The following is a 21,638-nucleotide window of genomic DNA, read 5'->3' as shown; positions in this document are numbered from 1 at the left end:
AAACTGTCCTATTTTTCAGTGCTTCTTTCTGGCCTTCCTTCTTTTCTCTGAATAAAAAAAATGGCTTTCTTTTCTTATCTCTTTTTTTTGTATTGTCTTTTCTTCTTTGCTATTCTACCTATCCCTATCCTCTAGTCCCCCACTCCCACTTCCACGTCCTTGGGAAAAGGCAGGGGAGAAAAAAAGAAAGCCCTTGTAACACACACGCATAATTAAAGAAAGCAAATTGCCCACACCAAATGCCTGAAAATGCATGCCTTATTCTTCATCTTTAGTCCATTCCAGAGAAGAGTAGCACCTAGTCATCAGGAATCATGGTGGTCATTGCAGCTATCAGTTATTAAGTCTTTGTTATTTTTCTTTACAACATTGCTGTATAAATTGTTCTCTGAATTCTGCTCGCTTAACTCTACTTTGGTTGATACAAATTTTTCCAGGTTTCACTGAAACCACCTCTTTTATTTTTTCCCTTCCTTCCTTCTTTCTTTTTTCCTTCTTTATTCCTTCATATTATTCTCTCTCCCTCCCTCCTTCCTCTCTGTAATTGTCTTTGTCTCTCTCTCTCTCTCTCTCTCTCTCTCTCTCTCTCTCTCTCTCTCTCTCTCTCTCTCTCTCTCACACACACACACACACACACACACACACACACACACACACACACACATTTCCTTATTTTTGTTCAGGCTGGAAGTGAAAGGGCTACTTATGTGCCTGATTGGTATGGGAGCTTTGACTAGCTCCATTTCCAAACTGTCTATCTTGCCATCCCTCTTAAACTCATCTGTCCCCCCCTCACTGCCATTTGCTATTTTCCTATTGGGTTTAATTTTCTACACTATTCTCTCTGTTTGTGTGTGTGTTCTACATTTCTTTGTCTGGTTCACATGAAAGTGATGTTCATGGCATTCTGGTTCTCTCACCCTTTCTTCCATGTTTGTATAAGCATCATTTCATGCCCTTTTATTTCGTGAAATGATGAGTTTCTTTCCCTTTCTTCTCCTTTCCTCCATAGAATTGTTTCCTTCTCCCCACAAAACCATTAAAACAAAACAAAACTATCTCTAGTCTCTGTGCCCATCTTACTTAACTTTCTCCATGACCCTTGAAGACTTGAGGGATTTGAGAGGATATTTGTCTTTTCTCCCTCAATTACATTGTAAAAAATTCATCTTCATATAGAACCTTCCAGTTGATGAAATTTGTATTCCTTTCTATGTCTCTCTTATTTTTTGCATTTCCATTTCAAGATGTATAATCAGTTCTGTCCTTTTCATCAGGAATGCTTGGAAGTCCTCTATTTTCCTTACTATCTTATTGAATGAATATTATTTTGTGTTTGTTTGCTTGCTTGTTTTGTTAATCTTTTAAAATTATAATAGTATTTCCCACAATTATATGTCAAGACAATTTTTGCATTCATTTTTACAAGATTTTGAGTTCTGTTGAGAAAATTTCTAAGTACGACAGAGGAAGAGAAACAACAAAGTCTCCAAGCCATAGAAAATAGATTTATTGAGAGAAGGCCTCATCTCATGGTAAAGCCAGCCCCCGGCAGGGGTGAGCCTACCAAAAGACCTCGAGTTACAAAATCCATGGGTTTATATACCCTTCCAAAAGTTGCACTTATATAACATAGTATTAATCTTAATTAGTAATTTCCAAAATTAGAGCATATTCTTAGGAAATATAGAAACTGCCTATGTGACCATAATGTCAGCCTTTTCCAATACTCTTATCAGTCTTATGATGACAGCAGGGTAGGTCATAGTCATGCTGCATGACCCCCTTCTATTAGTCAAGCATTCTACTAGTAAGCTGCATGACCCCCTTGAGTCAAGAATAACACTTGTGGTTTCTAAAATATAGTATTGCTGACTGACTATTGTATCTTGTGATATTACTTAATGCTTGACATTGGAAACTATCATTTGACATTACTAAGTAGTAAGAAGAGAGACAATCTACCAATACAATTAAAATGAGATATCTAGGGGCAGCTAGATGGCGCAGTGGATAGAGCACTGGCCCTGGAGTCAGGAGTACCTGAGTTCAAATCCGGCCTCAGACACTTAATACTTACTAGCTGTGTGACCCTGGGCAAGTCACTTAACCCCAATTGCCTCACTAAAAAAAAAAAAGAGAGAGATATCTAAATATAATAAATCACAGTTTTCAGTTAATATGCTGATTATTATCACAATTAAGTCACTTATAACTATATTAAATCTCTTATAACTAAAGAATGGGTAAAATATCACTCACATTATCCCTCCTTTGATCCAAAGACAAATACTAAAATTTGTCCTTTGGATCATTAACAATCTAAAAGATGGATACAATTCTATGCATAGAGAGCAGTCCTCTATGGGTGGTGCAAAATTCCAGAGGGGGCACTCCCCTATTGAGGTGCAAACTGTACAAACATAATAATGTGAATGGGTACAAGTTATAGAAATGCAGTTAATAAGATACAACAAAATTCAAACTTAATAACTATTACTCATTAGAATAATCAAGATTATTACATGGGTACAGAATTAGAAACACAGCATAAGTAATATTTCCTTAAAATGATGGTTAAATAACATTTTATACATAGTGGACCATAATCAACATAAATTTGAAAATACATTGCTATAGAAAGTCTCAACTACAGGTTAACCTGAACACCTTCCTTAAGCCTAGAGATTCCCATAATATTTAACAAATGTGGTACAATTATTGCTAGTAACTCACAAGGTCTTGTCACAAATCAAACTTAACAAAATTTTACTACAGCAGTAGCAATGATGTAGCAATAATGTTCAAATATTCAGTTCAATTCAGAGTCTCTCATTGAAGCAAGTAGTGAGTTCTAATGATGACTCATAAACAGAGGTGTCAGATACTGGTTCTTGCTAATCCAACCATAAGTATCAGCTACTGGTCCTAGGTTGATGGATGTGTTGTCATCACCAGAAGAAAGAATAAAGTCCACACAGTACAGGTGAGATGAAGTCCACCCGTAACAGGTGTCAACAAAGTAAAGGTGAGATGAAATTCACCAGGATTAGAATCTTTGCAGATGTCAAAAGAATCTTCCTGTTGTACCATCTTGGAATAATTCATTTCTATAGAAATACACTCAGAAATCAAGGTAACATTTATAAAATCAGAGATAGAACAATTCACCAGTACTTTAACAAGAATAAAAACTCCTAAAATAATTAAGAACCATTTTAAAAATGAATTGCAGGGGTGGCTAGGTGGCGCAGTGGATAAAGCACTGGCCCTGGATTCAGGAGTACCTGAGTTCAAATCCAGCCTCAGACACTTGACACTTACTAGCTGTGTGACCCTGGGCAAGTCACTTAAACCCCATTGCCCCACAAAAAAAAAAAAAAAGAATTACAATAAGCCTCCACTAATGAATCATGAGACTGTTCATGAAAACTACAAAGAGGTGTCCAACCTAGAAATAGTACCCACTTATAAATGAGTATGTGCTGTGCTATGTGCTATTCAATAATTTTTTTATAACATTAATAAAATCACCTAAACAGTTTACATAAGAATAACAGGTTTGATAACAGCACAAGCTCCAATATAAACAAAACAAAATCATATAAAAGTTGTTATTTTCACTCCAGTTATATAATGGATTCAATTAACTTATTGAGATGATTTAAACTTTATCCTATCCAAATAATAACATTAACAAGAATAGGTGTTTCCTTTAAGGCATAATAGATCAAAATTTACATTAACAGATCTTTCTTTAACAAGTGTATTCTTTGGGGCGGCTAGGTGGCGCAGTGGATAAAGCACCAGCCCTGGATTCAGGAGTACCTGAGTTCAAATCCGGCCTCAGACACTTGACACTTACTAGCTGTGTGACTCTGGGCAAGTCACTTAACCCCCATTGCCCCACGCAAAAAAACAAACAAACAAAACCAAGTGTATTCTTTAACTAACAAATTCATATCCTGATTTCACCATTCTTTGCATCATTTTCTTAATCATCCTCATACCATCATGAGAAAGGAAAACTCTAACATAATAGATGTCAATGCTAAAATCAATCTTCATATGACATCTGACCAGACTATTGGAAGTTACCACAAAAGATTAGGGAGATAAACTATACATTAGGGAAGGTATTCTTTCCCAATATCCAGGACAACTCCAGACAAGAATTATACAGCTAGCCAAGTGCATTGAGTCAGGCTCAGAGTTAGCTAGATGGGATCTGCTCCATGTATCACATCTGGGGAAATCAAGTCAAAAGAATCCTACCTCAGCTCTTGCTAAGAGTCATTCCTCCAACCTTTCCCTTGACAATTCCACTACCTGCAATCCACAGATGTAAAACCCATTAGGGTTGCTAGCACCATGACTCATTGGCTCAACAGGATTCCTTGATGATCATACCTGGATTCAGACTCATAGTAATAAAATCAACAATCCCAAAAGTTCTTAAATAATAACTTCCAATAATCTAAGTCTCATATGGATTTAAATATTGAGGATAATAATGATAATCAAAGAATGTGAATTAGTTTTGTTGTCTCAGGATATAACATAGAATAATTCAATATGATTACAATTGCAAACAAATTACATAATATATTCATTAATATATAATTTCCACCCATCAATAATTGATCAATTAAAACAGTAGCTTGAAGTGCAAAGATCTAAAATCAATTACTAATAAAAAAAACTTTTGCTTAAGATATATTTACAGAAAAATCACATACTACATAGATAAATAATTTTACAAATAATATTGATCCTCTTTTACAAAAAGCTCTCTTGAGTATAGGAATACTTAAATGTACTTCTATTTTTCTATTTTTTTTTTTGCGGGGCAATGGGGGTTAAGTGACTTGCCCAGGGTCACACAGCTAGGATGTGTCAAGTGTCTGAGGTTGGATTTGAACTCAGGTCTTCTTGAATCCAGGGCCAGTTCTTTATCCACTATGCCACCTAGCTGCCCCCTATTTTTATATTCTTAACAGAACAACCATATAAACCTTTCAATATATTTCTAAAATCACTAAGTTGTAACATTTAAAAGTCTTCTAGAATCACAACAAATGTCTTGTTTCTGTTTAATATAATAAAGTTCTCTTTTTACATAAGGGATGAGTTCAACAAAATCAATGAATACCATATGAGAAATTTTCTAATTAATTTTTGGAATTGAGACAGTTCTTCTCCAGCAAGTGTAACAATGAAAAATTTCCAAACAGCACAAAAATAAAATGAACTAAGACCAATCCATAAATAACACATAGATAAAATTATAACCTTCTATATTTAAAAATCTCAGGATTCAAAGTTAAGTTCTCAAAATTATGTCTTACAAAAAACATTAAGAACCAAACCATTTTTACAGAACATTCCCTCTAAATTTAAACCTAAATTTCTGAAATTTTATACAATTTTCATACCAAATTGAATTCTTGAAGTATATCAATTATTCTTATTTCAAAAAAAAATTAAGTTCATTTTCAAAAGTTCAATTTATACCAATGCCAATTATAAATTTATACTAATACAAATCTATTATCCCTCCTTATAGGGCAGTGATTCCAGGAGGGAAACCCCTTTACTAAACCATAACAACAAAAACTAACACCATACTCTCTAAGACATAAGCAGAATAGGGCACTGCCTCATAAGGAAAAACAAATCTAAAATGATCAATTCATGAAAATTGCTAAGAGCACAACTAAGAAAATTTGCAAAAAATACAATTGAAAACATCTTCTGGGAGACAGAAGAATATTCTACATTAATAATCTCAAAAATATTTACTTTTCTAACTGACTTCTAATAAAATTAGCTTAACAGAAAATAGAGGAAGTGCTTCTACACTTGAAACTCTATTAGTGTGGGGCATTATATCATCAAATTCTTAAACTTAAAGGATATAGTCTCAAGGCATCTCAGGAATAACAAAAAAAGCAACTTTAATAGAATGAAATACATAATCTCATTTTGCTAGTAACACAAAGAAAGCAGGTCACATTACACTCAATCTTAGGAGGAGAAGCAGCTATAGTAGCTACCATAGAAGGCATTCCATAACACAAAGAAAAGTTAAAATCTTATTCATCCAAATATTTGTGTCATAAATTTAAAACTAAAATATAAGAAACTCCAAGATTCATCACAAAATCAAATCTACCCAAGACATACAGAAATTTAGAAAACTGTACAAAGTACCTTCTATTCAAATCAACTAAAGCAGAAACAAATATGGGGCAAATGGGCCAAAATAAGACAAATTCAATCCTACTATTGGGACTATAGAATCTTTAAAACTTAAGGGTGGAGCAGCTAGGTGGCTCAGTGGATAGAGCATTGGCCCTGGATTCAGGAGTACCTGAGTTCAAATCCGGCCTCAGACACTTGCCACTTACTAGCTGTGTGACCCTGGGCAAGTCACTTAACCCCAACTGCCTCACCAAAAAAAAAAAAAAAAAAAAAGAAAACTTAAGGGTACAACTGACCATCTCTGAACACTGTGTTGATGAAATTTTCTTTTTTTTGTGGTAAATCCAACATCCTTGTGGGCCTATCTGATTAGCCTGGTATAATTTATACCCCATCGTATCATGTAATCTGATAATATGATTATTCTTAATCTACTCATATGTTATTTTAAAAGTCTTCTCAGGGGCGGCTAGGTGGCGCAGTGGATAGAGCACCGGCCCTGGAGTCAGGAGTACCTGAGTTCAAATCCGGCCTCAGACACTTGACACGTACTAGCTGTGTGACCCTGGGCAAGTCACTTAACCCCCATTGCCCCTCAAAAACAAAAAAAAGGCTTCTCTGTGATATTACTCTTTTCTCTAGTATGGTCTATCCACCTAGGATGACAATATAGCCCATAGTGCATTCTAGGAAAACAAATATCATTATAGTGTACAAAAGAAGGTGGGCCTCCCCAAGGTGCCCACCCAAATATCCCAAGGTCAGTAGTAAAATAAATAGCAAAATAAAAATGGGATTATAGACTATCTGATTTAAAACCCACATTACAAAAGATCTCTGAAATACAGAAGTAATAGGAATTGCTTTTGATCATCGTCAGCACTACTATCTAAACTGTCAGTATCACCGGAGTTAATGGTCAGTGAGGCAACATCTACACACTTTCTAGTTGTAAAAGAAGTGTCATTTTGCTCAAAAACCTGCAATATAGAATAAGGTTCCCTTTATGTATAAACAATCAATTCTGAAGGCTCAATGGCTACTATATCAGAAACTGCCTTGCTATGTCTAGGATTTGAGAAAATCCTCTTCCAATAACTGCAAAAATAAAAAAAAAAATTCCCAAGGCACATAAGAAATACAATGAAATAAATTAGTAGTAACAAAATTCATAAAGTGGGTGTGACCCCTTTATGTAAAATTGAAGGCACAGCAGAACAATTTCCAGTGACAATTAAATTGTTAGACTCAGTAATGGCATCTGAATTGTTAGACTCAGAATCTATCATATTTATCCTATCCCTCATATATATATATATATATATACACACACACACACACATATATATATATATATATACATATAAAGAAGTATGTGCTGCCTCAGGTGTTGCCTCCTCAGGTGACAAAAATTCAAAGAAACCAATTACAGACCCACCCCCCCAGGGATCAGATAATGTAATATTAAAACTAGCTTGACACCTTTCAAAATAGTAATATAGTATGCAACAACTTAAAAAATTATTATTTACATAAAATCACCAACTCAAAAATCAAGGAAAAAAAATCAGATTGAAATAATGCTCTTGCATTGCATTGCAATTCTTTAAGACTATTTTGTAATTCTCTCATATATTCAATTAGTTAGGCATTGATAAACCTCCCCCCAACAAGCACAAATGGTCTTGTTTTCAAGGGAGGGTGACAAAACAACATCTTATGAGGAGAAATATAACAATCTCCTGAAGGCCTATTCTTCAGATTAAACAGAACTAGAGGGAATACATTAGGTCATTGCAAATGAATCTAGACATAATTTTCTAATCAAAAGGTTAATTTTCTCATACGTATACTCTACCTATCCAAAAGATTGAGAATGTAACAAAATTTTGGTACAATTCCTAAATTTACATAAACTTTAGAAAGTACTGTAAAAAAAATAAAAACTTTTATCTAAAACGATGTTATCAGGAGAGCCATATCTAGGGACAATTTCTCATAATTATTTTGGCTACAAAGGCTATAATGAAAGCTTTCAGTTAATCAATAGTAGTTAGAATATCTAGCCTTTGGTAAAATTATAAAACCAATTTACAATGACTCAAAAAATATGTTACAGCATGAATACTATATATCACTTTCCTTTGATTAAAAACGAGATCTTCAAAACCACTTATTGTAATATATGAAGCCAATTATTGCCAAGTATTGTATCTGTAATTGTCTGTGCACCATAATGATCTCTTGAATGAATTGCCAGGGAGACTTGGTTTCCTCACTTACTCAAACTCATGATATCTGTTTAGCATTATACTTAGTATTCAGGTTTCCACTCCATTTCTATATAATTAAGGTCTGGACACTAATATTTAGAAAACAGGACCTTTACTGACTGCTGTCTTTGAAGCTACATCAGTTTGAGTTGAACAATAGATTATAGCTAAAGCCCTAGGTAGTTGAATAACTTCAAGCAAGTCTCTGATCAAGTCAGAGTGGGCTATCTCTTTCACTGATAAAATTAAAAATCCTAGCTAAGTGACAGGCTTTTGTTAGGGCTATAAGTTCAGCTGTCTGTGTACTCAAAGTTAGTGGAAGTGAAGCTGACCACACAACACGTCATAGTCAGTAGGCACAGTAGTAAATCTTAAGCAGCAAGCAGCAAGGAGTTTCACAATACCTTAGATCTTGTATCCTCACTGAAATAGTTCCTGGACCAAATGACAGCTATTCTGGTCTCAAGTTTCTGTGTTAGGAGTCAAGTGGAACCTTTTAAAATGATAACCAAGTAAATACAAATAGATACTGGGATTCAGGGCTTATAAATCTAATCCTGAAAAAACAGGTGGCATCATAAGAAATAAGTCACAGTAGTGGCTGGGTTAGGCATAACAAAAATAAAGAACAATTACACATTCTAAAATTCTAAACAAAACAATAGATGGACTTACTCTCAGAATCAGACTTTGGCTTAGAAAAATTGGAATGTTAGCCTCTGATCTGCATAGAATAATAATCAAGGTACAGATGGTGGTGTTCCCTCCTTTGATAATAATATATAAACGCACAATGCAATTTAAAAAATCTTCATCAAACTTTAACAATTACTGGATAAATACCAATTTTCAAATTTGAATACAATTTCCAATTCACTTAACAAATTTTCTACCCCCCCAAATAGGAAATTTAAGGTCTCTATTAAAAGAAATAAATGCATTAAACAATCAAATCAACAAATCATCAAACATATTAACATTAACAGACTTGTTCAGACCTGTTCAGGCATGTCTGGACTTGTCTTGCTCTAATCCTTGCTCTTTCCTTTGTTTCTTTCTTTCTTGATCTCTTTTCTTCTTCAAACAGTCTTTAGCTAAATGTCCTACTTTTCTACAATAAAAGCAGTAATTTTTCTCCTGTTCTTTTTCCCTGTAGGCACCTGTTGGATGCCGGCAAGAACAGCTTTAGGTTGCTGAGTAGATCTTTCCCCCTTGTCTTTTTCCTCAAACACGTATTGAGCAATGGCTTTTAGTTCCCCAATATTCTTTTCATGCCATCCAAGGCAATATTTCAAAAAATACCCCTTAATATTTGGAAGAGATTGATTCACAAAAGCAGTATTTATCATTCTAGCATCCCAAGGATTTATAGGGTCCAGTGTAGCAAATCTCCTAGCATGCTTACATAATCTATCATAAAAACTCTTAGAGATCTCATCTTCTTCCTGTGTTGTCTCTTGAAACCTACAATAATTCTCTGGTCTTTCTAAGAAAAGCTCTATTCTACTAATGACATCATCTATAGAATCTCTTAATTGTTTTAGGTCTGCTATTAAAGAAAACAGTAGAGACTGAGGCAATGTCTCTATCAGGTTAGGACATATTAGGGCATTCTGAGACATATTAGGGCATGCCCAATCTTCCTCTTTAGGTGTAAAATAAGTAGGAAGATCTGATAGTATATTTACTACTGGATAAAGAGTAACAATTTCTTCAAAAATCATAGTAGATAACAATTTTCAACAAACTAAATATTCTATTTCCATTTTTCCTGTTTTTTTAAAGACGTTTTCAAACTGGACTAGAATATAAAGATGAAAAGTTTCAAAAAAATTTTTTTCCAGTGGTTCCTAAGGTTTTTAAACCAATTAAAACAATATATAATGACAGTTTCTCTATTAACTTCTTTGGCTGTAATCAGTTCTCTGTCCCATTTTTCTAAAAATTTATTTACTGGAGAATCTTTAGGAATTGATGTTCTACTTAGCCTAGTTTCCATGGTGTACACAAAGAGGGTGGAAGACTGATCTGGCTTGAACTAGGCAAACAGAACCAGATTCTAGTCCTCCTACACTCTGGTGGACGGGCTTGATCTCAGTTATGTGATTCACGATGGTTAACCTGGGCTAATCCAGATCTAAAACCCTCCTAGATACCATTTTCTAATGGACCTGATCTCAGTTATGTGATTCCCAATGATTAGCCTAGGCTAACCCAGATCTAAGGTCCCCTGAAAACCCTTTTCTATTCTCCTAGATCCAATTTTAAAATTTTAGCCACACACATACACACACACACACACACACACACACACACACACACACAAGAACAGGGAAGACAGACAGACATATACAGACAAACGCCAATCCACTCATCAAGTATTGTGCAGTTTCACAGAGAAATTTCTCAGTTCTAGTGAGCAGCTCAAAAAGCAGAAGTTCTTTTTAAAACTGAAACCTAGGCTCCATGGAGAATAATTTACAGCTAGCTTTCTAATTTTTAAACCCAATTAAAAGTAACTACTTAATATCAGAAGGCAGAGAAAAAGAAAAGTAAAGAAAAGAAAGGAGAATCTCAATTTGCAGCTTGAAAATACTCACAAGCTTGGAGGTCCTATCCAGTGAGAATTCTGCGTTCGGGTCACTCTCTTTCAAGAAGAGACTGAGGGGAAATGTCCCTAGGGTTGAGTTCAGACAGAGACCCGTGTTGAAAAGGAGGAATCCAGGGAAAGGCAGTGAGCTCCCGGACTCATGACACGATAGCTCCAAAAAACATACAAATAACGCCATAGGAAAATGCCCGGAGCAGCAAAACTCACAGAAGAATGTGCTAAAATCATCTCCTAACCAAGAATGGCTTGGAAGGTCAGAAGGAGGGAGCTACTGTGCTAAAACAGGAGTCGAGCCCAATCCCACAGTCACCCTGACACAGATCCAGTCCCAGGAAGGCCTCACCAGAGAAGGAGACCCCCAGAGCCTCTGAATCAGCTGAAGCACCAGTGTTGTCTGGAACTAAGCTCATAGTCTGGTGAGTGATGTAAAAATATTTTTGACTGACTGGGCCTGATTTTGGGGGGCTAATCTGACTGGAGTACTAATTCTGGGACTGTTGACTAACTGGCTATCTGACTGCTGTTAATTTAATGTGGGCCGTTTATAAAGTTCCACCACACTGCTCTACTCCCAAATTGATAAACTAAAGATTAAGAAGGCTCTTAACTAAATAATCAAAGCAGAGTTTATTTATGAGATACTATTTAAAATTAAGAATACAGGGAAATAAAACACACACCTGACTGCATTGCAGTGTGTCTCTTTCCCACCTGCTTCGCTGAACTTCTTTAATACAATAAGGGCCTTAGCAGCGCCTCGTCTCAGGGCACTCAGGTACTTTATTCTGATTCCTAGCCCCTTTCACTTTGTAAATCCCCCTGCTTCTAACTTTCCTCTCCTTACTGCCACTGCTGAACCCCTGTGTTTCTCTCTCACCGACCTTCTGTCTGTCTGCTCCATCAGTCTGCCCTCTGCCGCCTTTGCCACCCCTCTAATTTTGTCCACCTCTCTTAATCTTGTCCACTGGCCTTTCCTCCTTGCTCCTAGTCCTGCATTACTGTTCATCTCGTCCCCCCTGACAGATCCCTTCTAATCTAACTCCCAGGTCTATATATACCTTTTCTTCTCTCCACTCAAATCTCAGGGCTTCATGTGCCCCCACAGACCAAGCTAATCCTCCAGCCAGGGCTGCGGCTGGTGGGGGGGGGGGTGCTCAAGCAGCTCATGGCTCAGCACCCAAAGGTAGGGTCCCCAAATCAAAATAAGTTTCCACAGTGGGCTAAGCCCTGGGCAGGGGGGAGACTACAGGGGTCTATGCTGGTGCTAAGGCAGAACTTGGATTTTACACCCCTGCTGAGAACCAGGAGGTAGGCTTAAGTAGCAGTGGCCCAGGTGGGGGAGGGGCACAGACTCCTCAGAGCTGGCAACCACAACACACAAAGCTGGTTGATTAGCAAGTTGGTCTGGGGTCATCTAAGGACCAGGGAACAGGCCGGGCAAGTGAAGAATCTGATCCTCCTTAAATCATACCACCTGGGACTTCTTAAGCTTGGGATACTGCAGCCTAGAAACAGTGCCCCACTTTAAGGAGCTAAAAGTCTAGTAAAAGAAAGGCAAGATGAGCTGACAGAGAAAGGTGAGGACCATAGAAAGTTTCTTCAGTAACAAGGAAAACCAAGGGGCACCCTCAGAGGAAGATGTCAACATCAGGGCCCCTATATCTAAAGCTTCCAAGAAAAATATGAATTGGTCTCAGGCCATAGGGGTGCTCAAAAAGGACTTTGAAGATAAAGTTAGAGAGGTAGAGGAAAAAATGGAAAGAGAAATGAGGGAGATGCAGGAAAGACATGAGAAAATGGCCAAATAGAAAAGGAGGTACAAAAGCTCTCTGATGAAAATGATTGCCTAAGAATGAGGATAGAACAAATGGAAGCCAGTGACTTTATGAGAAACCAAGACACAATAAAGCAAATCCAAATGAATAAAAAAATAGAGGGCAATGTGAAATACCTTCTGGGAAAAACTGCTGACCTGGAAAATAGGGCCAGGAGAGATCATTTGAAAATTATTGGTCTACCTGAAAACCATGATTAAGGAAAGAGCTTAGGCATCATCTTCCAAGATATTCTCAAGGAAAATTGACGTGAAATTCTAGAAGAAGAAGTTAAAATAGAAATTGGAAGAATCCACTGATCACCTCCAGAAAGAGATCCCAAAAGGAAAACTCCTAGGAATATTATAGACAAATTCCAGAGCTTTCAGGTCACGGAGAAAATATTGCAAACTGCCAAAAAGAAAGAATTCAAGTACTGTGGAACCCCAGTCAGGATAACACAAGATCTAGCAGCTTCTACATTAAAGGACTGGAGGGCATGGAATATAATATTCCAGAGGGCAAAGGAAATGGGATTACAACCAAGAATCACCTACCCAGCAAAACTCAGCGTTATCTTTCAGCGGAAAAAATGGAACTTTAATGAAAAAAGAAGACTTTCAGATATTTGTGATGAAAAGACCTGAACTGAATGGCAAATTTGACTTTCAAATACAAGACCCTAGAGAACCATAAAAAATGGAGCTGGGGGACATACCTGGGGTCGTACAGTGGGTTACTGTCTTGTGTCTAAGGCCGAGTTTTGGCTGGGATCCCCCAGGTCCAGGGGTGATGCTTTGTCCACTGTGTCACTTAGCTAGGTGATGACATCTTTAGGGTTAAATTGAGGGGTGAAGGGAATTCACTGGGGGAGGGGGAAGGGCAGAGTTGAAATCTTACATGAAAGAAACAGGAAAAGGCTTATGGAGTGGGGGAAGAGATGGGAGAGGAGCACGGCAGTAAATGAATTTTACACTCATCAGAAAAGGCTTAAAGAACTTAAACTCATCAGAGCTACCTCAAGGAGGGACTAACAGACACACCCAACTGGGTGGAGTAATCTATTTAATCTGGGTAGTAAATGAGCCTAACACTCATCAGAATTGGCTCAAAGACCTCAATCTCATTAGAATTGGCTCAAGGAGGGAATAATAATGTACACACTCAATTGGGTGGAGCAATCTCTCTATCCCTGCAGGAAAATAGGAGGGGAAGGGGATAAAGAGAGAGGGGCAAAAGAAGGGAGGGCAGAGTGGGGGAGGGGACAGACAGAAGCAAATCCCTTTTGAAGAGTGATAGGATGAAAGAAGATGGATAATAAAATAAATATCATGGGGAAGGGAATAGGATGGAAGGGAAACAGTTTACAATAGTAATCATGAAAAAGAGAAAAGGGGGAAAATTGTACAAAAATATTTATAGCAACTCTTGGTGGAGGCTAAGAATTGAGAATCAAGGGAATGTCCATCAATTGAGGAATGATGGAAAAAGCTGTGCTATATTATTGTAGTGGAATGGTCTTGTGCTACAGGAAATGACAAACAGAATGATCCCAGAAAAACCTGGAAAGACTAATGAACATTGATGTATAGTAAAGTGAGCAGAGCTGGTAGAACATTGTGCATAGTGACAGCAGTATTGTTCAATGAGCAATTGTGAATGACTTAACTACTCTCAGAAGTGCAATGATCCAAGACAATCCCAAGGAACTAATGAGGAAGCTTACTATGCACCCTACAGAAAGAACTGATAAAAAAGAACACTTGTGGATTGTACATATATACTCTGGTTGAGATCTTGTGGAGGGGGGAGGAAAGGGAGGGAGGGATAAAAATTCAGAACTCTAAATCTTATGAAAATGAATGTTGAAAACTACCCTTACATGTAACTGGAAAATAAAATAAATGTTTGTTGCTGAAAACAAAAACAAAAACAAAAAAAGAAAAGGAGGAACCCAAAGGACAGAATTACTGCAGGATGTCGGGGTCACCAAAATTGTCAGGAAAATTTCTAAGTCCAACAGAGGAACAGAAACAACAAAGTCTCCAAGCCATAGAAAATAGGTTTATTGAGAGAAGGCCTCATCTCACAATAAAGCTGGCCTCCGGCAGGAGTGAGCCTACCAAAAGACCTCGAGTTACAAAATCCATGGGTTTATATACCCTTCCAAAAGTTGTACTTATATAACATAGTATTAATCTTAATTAGTAATTTCCAAAATTAGAACATATTCTTAGGAAATATAGAAACTGCCTATGTGACCATAATGTTAGCCTTTTCCAATACTCTTATCAGTCTTATGATGACAGCAGGGTAGGTCATAGTCATGCTGCATGACCCCCTTCTATTAGTCAAGCATGCCACTAGTAAACTGCATGACCCTCTTGAGTCAAGTATACCACTGGTGAACTGCATGACCCCCTTGAGTGAAGAATAACACTTGTGGTTTCTAAAATATAGTATTGCTGACTGACTATTGTATCTTGTGATATTACTTAATGCTTGACATTGGAAACTATCATTTGACATTACTAAGTAGTAAGAAGAGAGACAATCTACCAATACAATTAAAATAAGATATCTAAATATAATAAATCACAATTTTCAGTTAATATGCTGATTATTATCATAATTAAATCACTCATAACTATATTGAATCTTATAACTAAGGGATGGGGAACATCTCACTCACAGTTCCAAATTTTTCTCCCCCCCTTCTCCTCCCTACTTCCTAAAATACTGTTAAACATATGTTTATATTAGTCACAATAGTGAAAGAAAAAAAAAGATCAAAAGGAAAAAATAATTAAAAAATAAGGTATGCTTCACCAAAACAAAAACCAACAACAAAAAAATAATTTAGATGCTATACCACTTTGTGCAAACATGTTTAGTATTGCTATTACCTCATTATGTATGACAAAGCTTCTTAAACTGTGAGTAGTGACCCCATAGGGGTAACTGAATGTGGAAGGTCATGAAAAATTTGGCAGTAAATGATTTGTATACCTATTTTATAAACCTATATACCCCGGGTCACATAAAAATTGCAAAGGCAAAAAGGGGTTGTAAATGGGAAAAGTTTAAGAAGCCCTGGTCTATGCTACCTTTTAGCAAGATGTAGTTTACTTCCTTATTTCTTCTAATTTGGTCTATTTTTTGGTTTTGCTTTGTCTGAGATCAGAATTGCTATCCCTGCTTTTTAAAAAAATTCAGCTGAAGCATAATAGATTCTGTTCCAGTCCCTTACCTTTACTCTGTGTGTGCCTCTTTGCTTCAAGTATGTTACTTATAAACATCATATTGTAGGATTCTGGTTTTTGGTCAACTCTGCTGGTTTTTTTTATGGGAGAGTTCATCTCATCCATATTCACAGTTAAGATTACCAACTTCATATTTCCCACCATCCTATTTTTCTTCCTGTTTGTTTTCTCTCTCCTTTCACCCTTTTGCTCCCCATTAGTGTTTTGCTTCTGTCTACCACCTCCCCATATCTGCCCTCTCTTCTGTTATTCCTCCACCCCTTTATTTAATCTCCTCCCCTCCTACTTCCCTGTTGGGTAAGATAGCTTTCTATATTCAACTGGTTGTGTATATTATTCCGTCTTTGAGCCAATTCTGATGAAAATAAGATTCGAGAAATGCCCAGCACTCACCCTCCCATCATACCTCTTCATAGGAAATGATTTACTCTATTCCATGTCTCTCTTCCTTTTGCACCCAGTGTCCTCTTTCTCATCCCTTATTTTTTTTAATGTAATTCCCTCAAATTTACCTTATACCCATACATTCTATGTATATTCCTTTTATCTGTACTATTAGTGGTACAACTTTTAAGAATTTACAAGTGCCATCTTCCTATGTAGGGATGTAAACAGTTTAGCTCTATTGAATCCCTTATGTTTTCCTTCCCTTTTTATGCTTCTCTTAGGTCTTGATATTAAAGATCACATTTTTTGTTGTTTAATTCTGGTCTTCTCCTTATGAAAGCTTGAAATCCTTCTATTTCATTGAATGACCATTTTTTTTTCCTTGAAGTATTATGCTTAATTTTGTTGGGCAGGTAATTCTTGGTTGTAGTCCTAGCTTCTTTGCCTTCTGGAATACCATTTTCCATGACCTCTGATTCTTTAATGCTGCAGCTGCTGGGTCCTGTGTAATCCTGATTGTAGCTCCATGATACTTGAATTGTTTCTTTCTGGCCACTTGCAGTATTTTTTCTTTGACCTGATAGTTCTGTAATTTGGCTATAATGTTCCTTGTAGCTTTTATTTTGTTATCTCTTTCATGAGGTGACTGGTTGATTCTTTCAATATCTATTTTGCCCTCTGGTTCCAGAATATAAGGGCAGTTTTCCTTGATAATTTCTGGAAAGATGTTGTCCAGGTCCTCCCTTTTTTTTTTTTTTGCAGGGCAATGAGGGTTAAGTGACTTGCCCAGGTTCACACAGCTAGTGTCAAGTGTCTGAGGCTGGATTTGAACTCAGATCCTCCTGAATGCAAGGCCAGTGCTTTATCCACTGCGCCACCTTCCTGCCCCAGGTCCTCCTTTTGATTATGGCTTTCAGGTAGTCCAATGATTCTGACATTCTTTCTCCTGGGTCTATTTTCCAAGTCAGTTGTTTTTCCAATGAGGTAGTTTACATTTTCTTCTACTTTTTCATTCTTTTGACTTTGTTTGGTTGATTCTTGATGTCTCATAGAGTTATTAACTTCCAGTTGCCCAGATGGGACAACTAGGTGACACAGTGGATAAAACATTGGCCCTATAGTCAGGAGGACCTGAGTTCCAATCTCGCCTCAGACATTTACTACCTCTGTAACCCTGGGCATGTCACTTAAACCCAATTACCTTAAGCATCTGGGGCCATCTCCAGTCATCCTGATGTATATCTTGCCACTGGACCGAGATGGTTCTGGAGGAGTGAGGTTGGTGATCTTGAACAGCCCTCCATCACTTAAATCTAATTCAGAGCAAATCATGACATCACATTCTGATGTCACGGTCCTCTTTGAGAATAAAGGACAAACAACAACTTTTTCCTTAGTTAGCTTTTGTACCTCCTTTTCCATTTGGTCAATTGTACTTTTTAAGGAGTTGTTTTCTTTTTCCAAGCTATTGACTCTTTTTCACTCTCATTTCTTTTCCCAATTTTTCTTCCACCTTTCTTATTTGATTTTTAAGCTCTTCCATGAGTATTTTCTGGTCTTGAGACCACTTATTATTGGGGGGGAGGGGGCTTTGCGCATATGTTTTTTTGAACTTGTTATCCCTTTCTGGGTTTGTGTCTTGATCTTCCCTGTCAGTATAAATTTCTATGGTCAGATTTTTTTTTGTTGTTTTTTGCTCATCATTTTTTGGCCTTTTCCCTTTCTTTTAAATTTGAGCTCTGCTCCCAGGGTAGGAGGGACACTGACTTGGGCTTCTTGGGCCAAGGGCTTCAGGTTCTGCCTGTTTACCTTGTGCTGCACTGCTATTGTCCTGAGGCCCAAGGGGGACCCTCATGTCTGGTGCTGCATTGAGGAGGTGGGTTGAGGGATTCCTGGTGCTGCTAGAGGCTATAAGGATCTGGCAGCTTACCTGGTGCTGAGCAGGTCCCAGTGCTGGTATCTGGTGTGTGCTGAGGCCTATTGGGGGTGGGGGGGGGGGCGGGGTGCCTGCCTTGGTGTTCGCTTGTTTGCCTGGGGCTACATGAAGCAAGTGACAGGTCCCAGCACTGGCACCTGCCTAATCACCTTGCTATGCTGGATTATGCATGGGGTCCCTGCACTGTAATCTACCCATTTGCTTAGGGCCTATAGGATCCCGGTGTTGGTTGCTGCCTATTTGCCTGGAGCTATGCTGAAGCACATGGTGGTTCTCAGAGTCTGCTCCTTTCCCTTGCTATGTTGAGGAGTGTGTGTGTGTGTGTGGGGGGTGGCTCAGGATTTCCTGCTGGTTTGCTGAGATGGGGTTTGCTGCAAGCTCTCTGGGACACTTCTTATCCAGGACTGTACTCCCCTTTTACCCAAGTGAAACAGACCTATCCTGCCAACCTTCCAAGTTTCTTGAGCTAAAAGATTGTTTCACCCTGTCTTTTTGCTGGTTCTACTGTTCCAGGATTTGTTTGGGGACACTTTTTATGGTTGTTTTGAGGTGAATATGGAAGAATTATGTCAATTTCCTAATTACTCAGCCATCTTGGCTCCTGGAAGTCTGAAAGGTTATTCTTGATTATAAGCATTTATCTTCTGCCTTTGGGAGTCTTGCAATTTAAACTCTGTGCTCTTTACAGAGAGAGCTGAACATCCTGCATGATCCTGACTCTGGCTCCTTAATATTTCAATTCTTTCTTTTTTAGCTATTCAGCACTTTTTCTTTGAATTGGAAATTTAGGATTTTGGCTGTGACTCTTCTGTGAGTTTTCAGGTGGGGTTTTCTTTCAGAAGGTAACTTTTGACCTCTTTCTGTTTTCACTTTGTACTCTGGTTTTTCATTTATGATTTCTTGAAAAATGGTATCCAAAGAAAAAATTTTGGTGCTCATCTTCAGGTAGTCCAATGAATCCAAGAACATCTCTCCTTGACTTGTTTTTGAGGTTAGTTATTTTTATAATATATACCTTATATTTTCTTCTTTTCTTTCAGTCTCTCCATTTTGTTTTAATATTTTTTATTGTCTCATAGAGCTGTTTTCCATTTGTATCATTCTAATTTTAAGGGAACTTAGTTACTGATTAATGTTTACCACTACCACTTCTAAGGTATTAGTTTTCCTTGCCTTCTTTTTCCTAACTAGTTGTCCCATTTTGTATTTCTTATTTCATTTCTTCCAGGTACTTTGTAGATCATCTTGAGCATCCCATGTTAGAAACCACTGAATTAGGGCATTGTGGGATGGGTATGTGAGTATCGCTTATAAAAGTGATTGTATTTGAGGTCAATAAATACTTAAGCATAAAAGAAAATACACTTTATATTAGTTTTGTTCTGACATAGTTGCAATTTTAAACCAATTGATTTTAATCTTTTGCTTCATAGTAAAACTTACATTATCATGCTGCATGCATTTGCAAACTTTTTAAATGTTTCCCACAAGTGTTCTGTCATTATTTAGTGCTCATCAGACTTGCTATAATTGTGGTAGTGCTTATTAAGATTTATCACGAACAGAAGTATAATAAACTTTACTAAAATCCAAAAAACAATGACCCAAGGAAATCTGTTAAAAGACAAAAACATTTGAAATGTTATTATTCCACAGAATATCAGAACATGAATGTTTTGTTTACATCTTAAGTCAATCTTGTCTATCAACACTCTCCCCACATGTTCTCCTCTTTATCCAGATATCTAAAAGTTCATTTGTTTTGAAGCTCCACAAATGAAGTGTTAGAACATTTTAGTGATAACTTTATCTAGTTCTAAGAAACACTTTATTGTTTACTTTATGATTTTTTGGTAAATTTCAAAAATAAGAGTATGTATATAGTATCTAAGAAGAGATGTTACTGAATAATAACAGTGGAATATCCAACAGTTTTTTGTCTCTAACAGTGATGCAGAGGGATATTTTAACATAAGTGATGAGAGAGTATTTTCCCTACATGATGTTAGCCTCAGATTAGAGACAGCCCAACCTGACTTCCCTTAAACCCGGCCATTCTAAACTCTAGAATGCAGAAATTAGATGAGACTTTAGGGATCACCTACTCTAACGCTTTCAATTTTTAAACATTAATGTTTTATTGATACCTTTTTCTTTTTACATTACTGTCATTTCCAGATATACCCCTGCCCACACAGTGAGCTTTCCTTTGTAACAACAAACAAAAAAGCAGTTAAGTAAAATAGACTAACTGCCAAGATATTGAATTGCTAGAAACATACTGCACCCATAGCTTCCCACATCTTAAAAGAAAAGAGGACTTGCATTTTCCTCATCTCTTGGGTGGGGCTCAAAGTTGTCCTTCAGTTATGAAGGATTCAGCTTTCTGCTCACTCTCTGTCTCTCTTAAAAAAAAAAAAAAAGATATGGAAGGTGAAGTTTGGGAAGTGATTTGCCCAAATGTATATAGTACATTAGTGGCAAACCTGAATTAGAACACAGACTTCCTGACTCCCAGTCTTTATCACTTATAATTTATTTAAACCTCTCTATAAAGCATTTCTACATTCAACTACAAATACCCACTGGTATTTCTGGTCTTATGAGTTCTAGAAATTTAATAACCATTTTACAAAGTAATTTTCCCCACTATACTTTTATTAAAAAACCAACCCTTTCAAGCTTTAAGGGGTGCCCTTCATTCTAAGATTCATTAATATGGTATACTTTAAAAAGCACTAGATTAGGAGTTAGTAGACCTGAGTTCTAGGTTTGTTTGTTTTTTCCCTAAACAGCTATATGATTCCAAATAGCTGTAAGTTTCTTAACTGTTCTGGGCCTAAGTTTCTTCATCTGTAAAATGACAGAGCTGGAGTAGATGATCTTTGATGTTCTTTACAATTCTTCCAATCTGTGAATGTATTATGCAATTTGGTGAATAATTCTGTATTCAATCTCTTTTGTAATTTTATAAATTTCAGTCTTACTGCTTATAGATCATTTTTCCACAGTGCCCCCTTGCATATAGCATTCTAATATATTCTTTCAGACCTTAAGAAAGTAACTAAATTATAAAGAAACAAATGGAATTTACGTGTATTGTTTCAAATTATTAGAACATAATGTATCCTGTAACTTCAATTACATTTC

General features: G+C 36.9%; 1 pseudogene; it reads right to left on the bottom strand.

Annotated features, from left to right (window-relative positions):
• The window catches only part of LOC122747422, an 82,722-nt pseudogene that overhangs the window by 26,271 nt on the left and 34,813 nt on the right, over positions 1-21,638 (bottom strand).

The sequence above is a fragment of the Dromiciops gliroides genome, chromosome 3, assembly GCF_019393635.1.
Source record: "Dromiciops gliroides isolate mDroGli1 chromosome 3, mDroGli1.pri, whole genome shotgun sequence".
NCBI lineage: Eukaryota > Metazoa > Chordata > Mammalia > Microbiotheria > Microbiotheriidae > Dromiciops > Dromiciops gliroides.
Note: the sequence above shows the minus strand (reverse complement) of the source record. Positions and strands in the feature narration are given on the sequence as shown.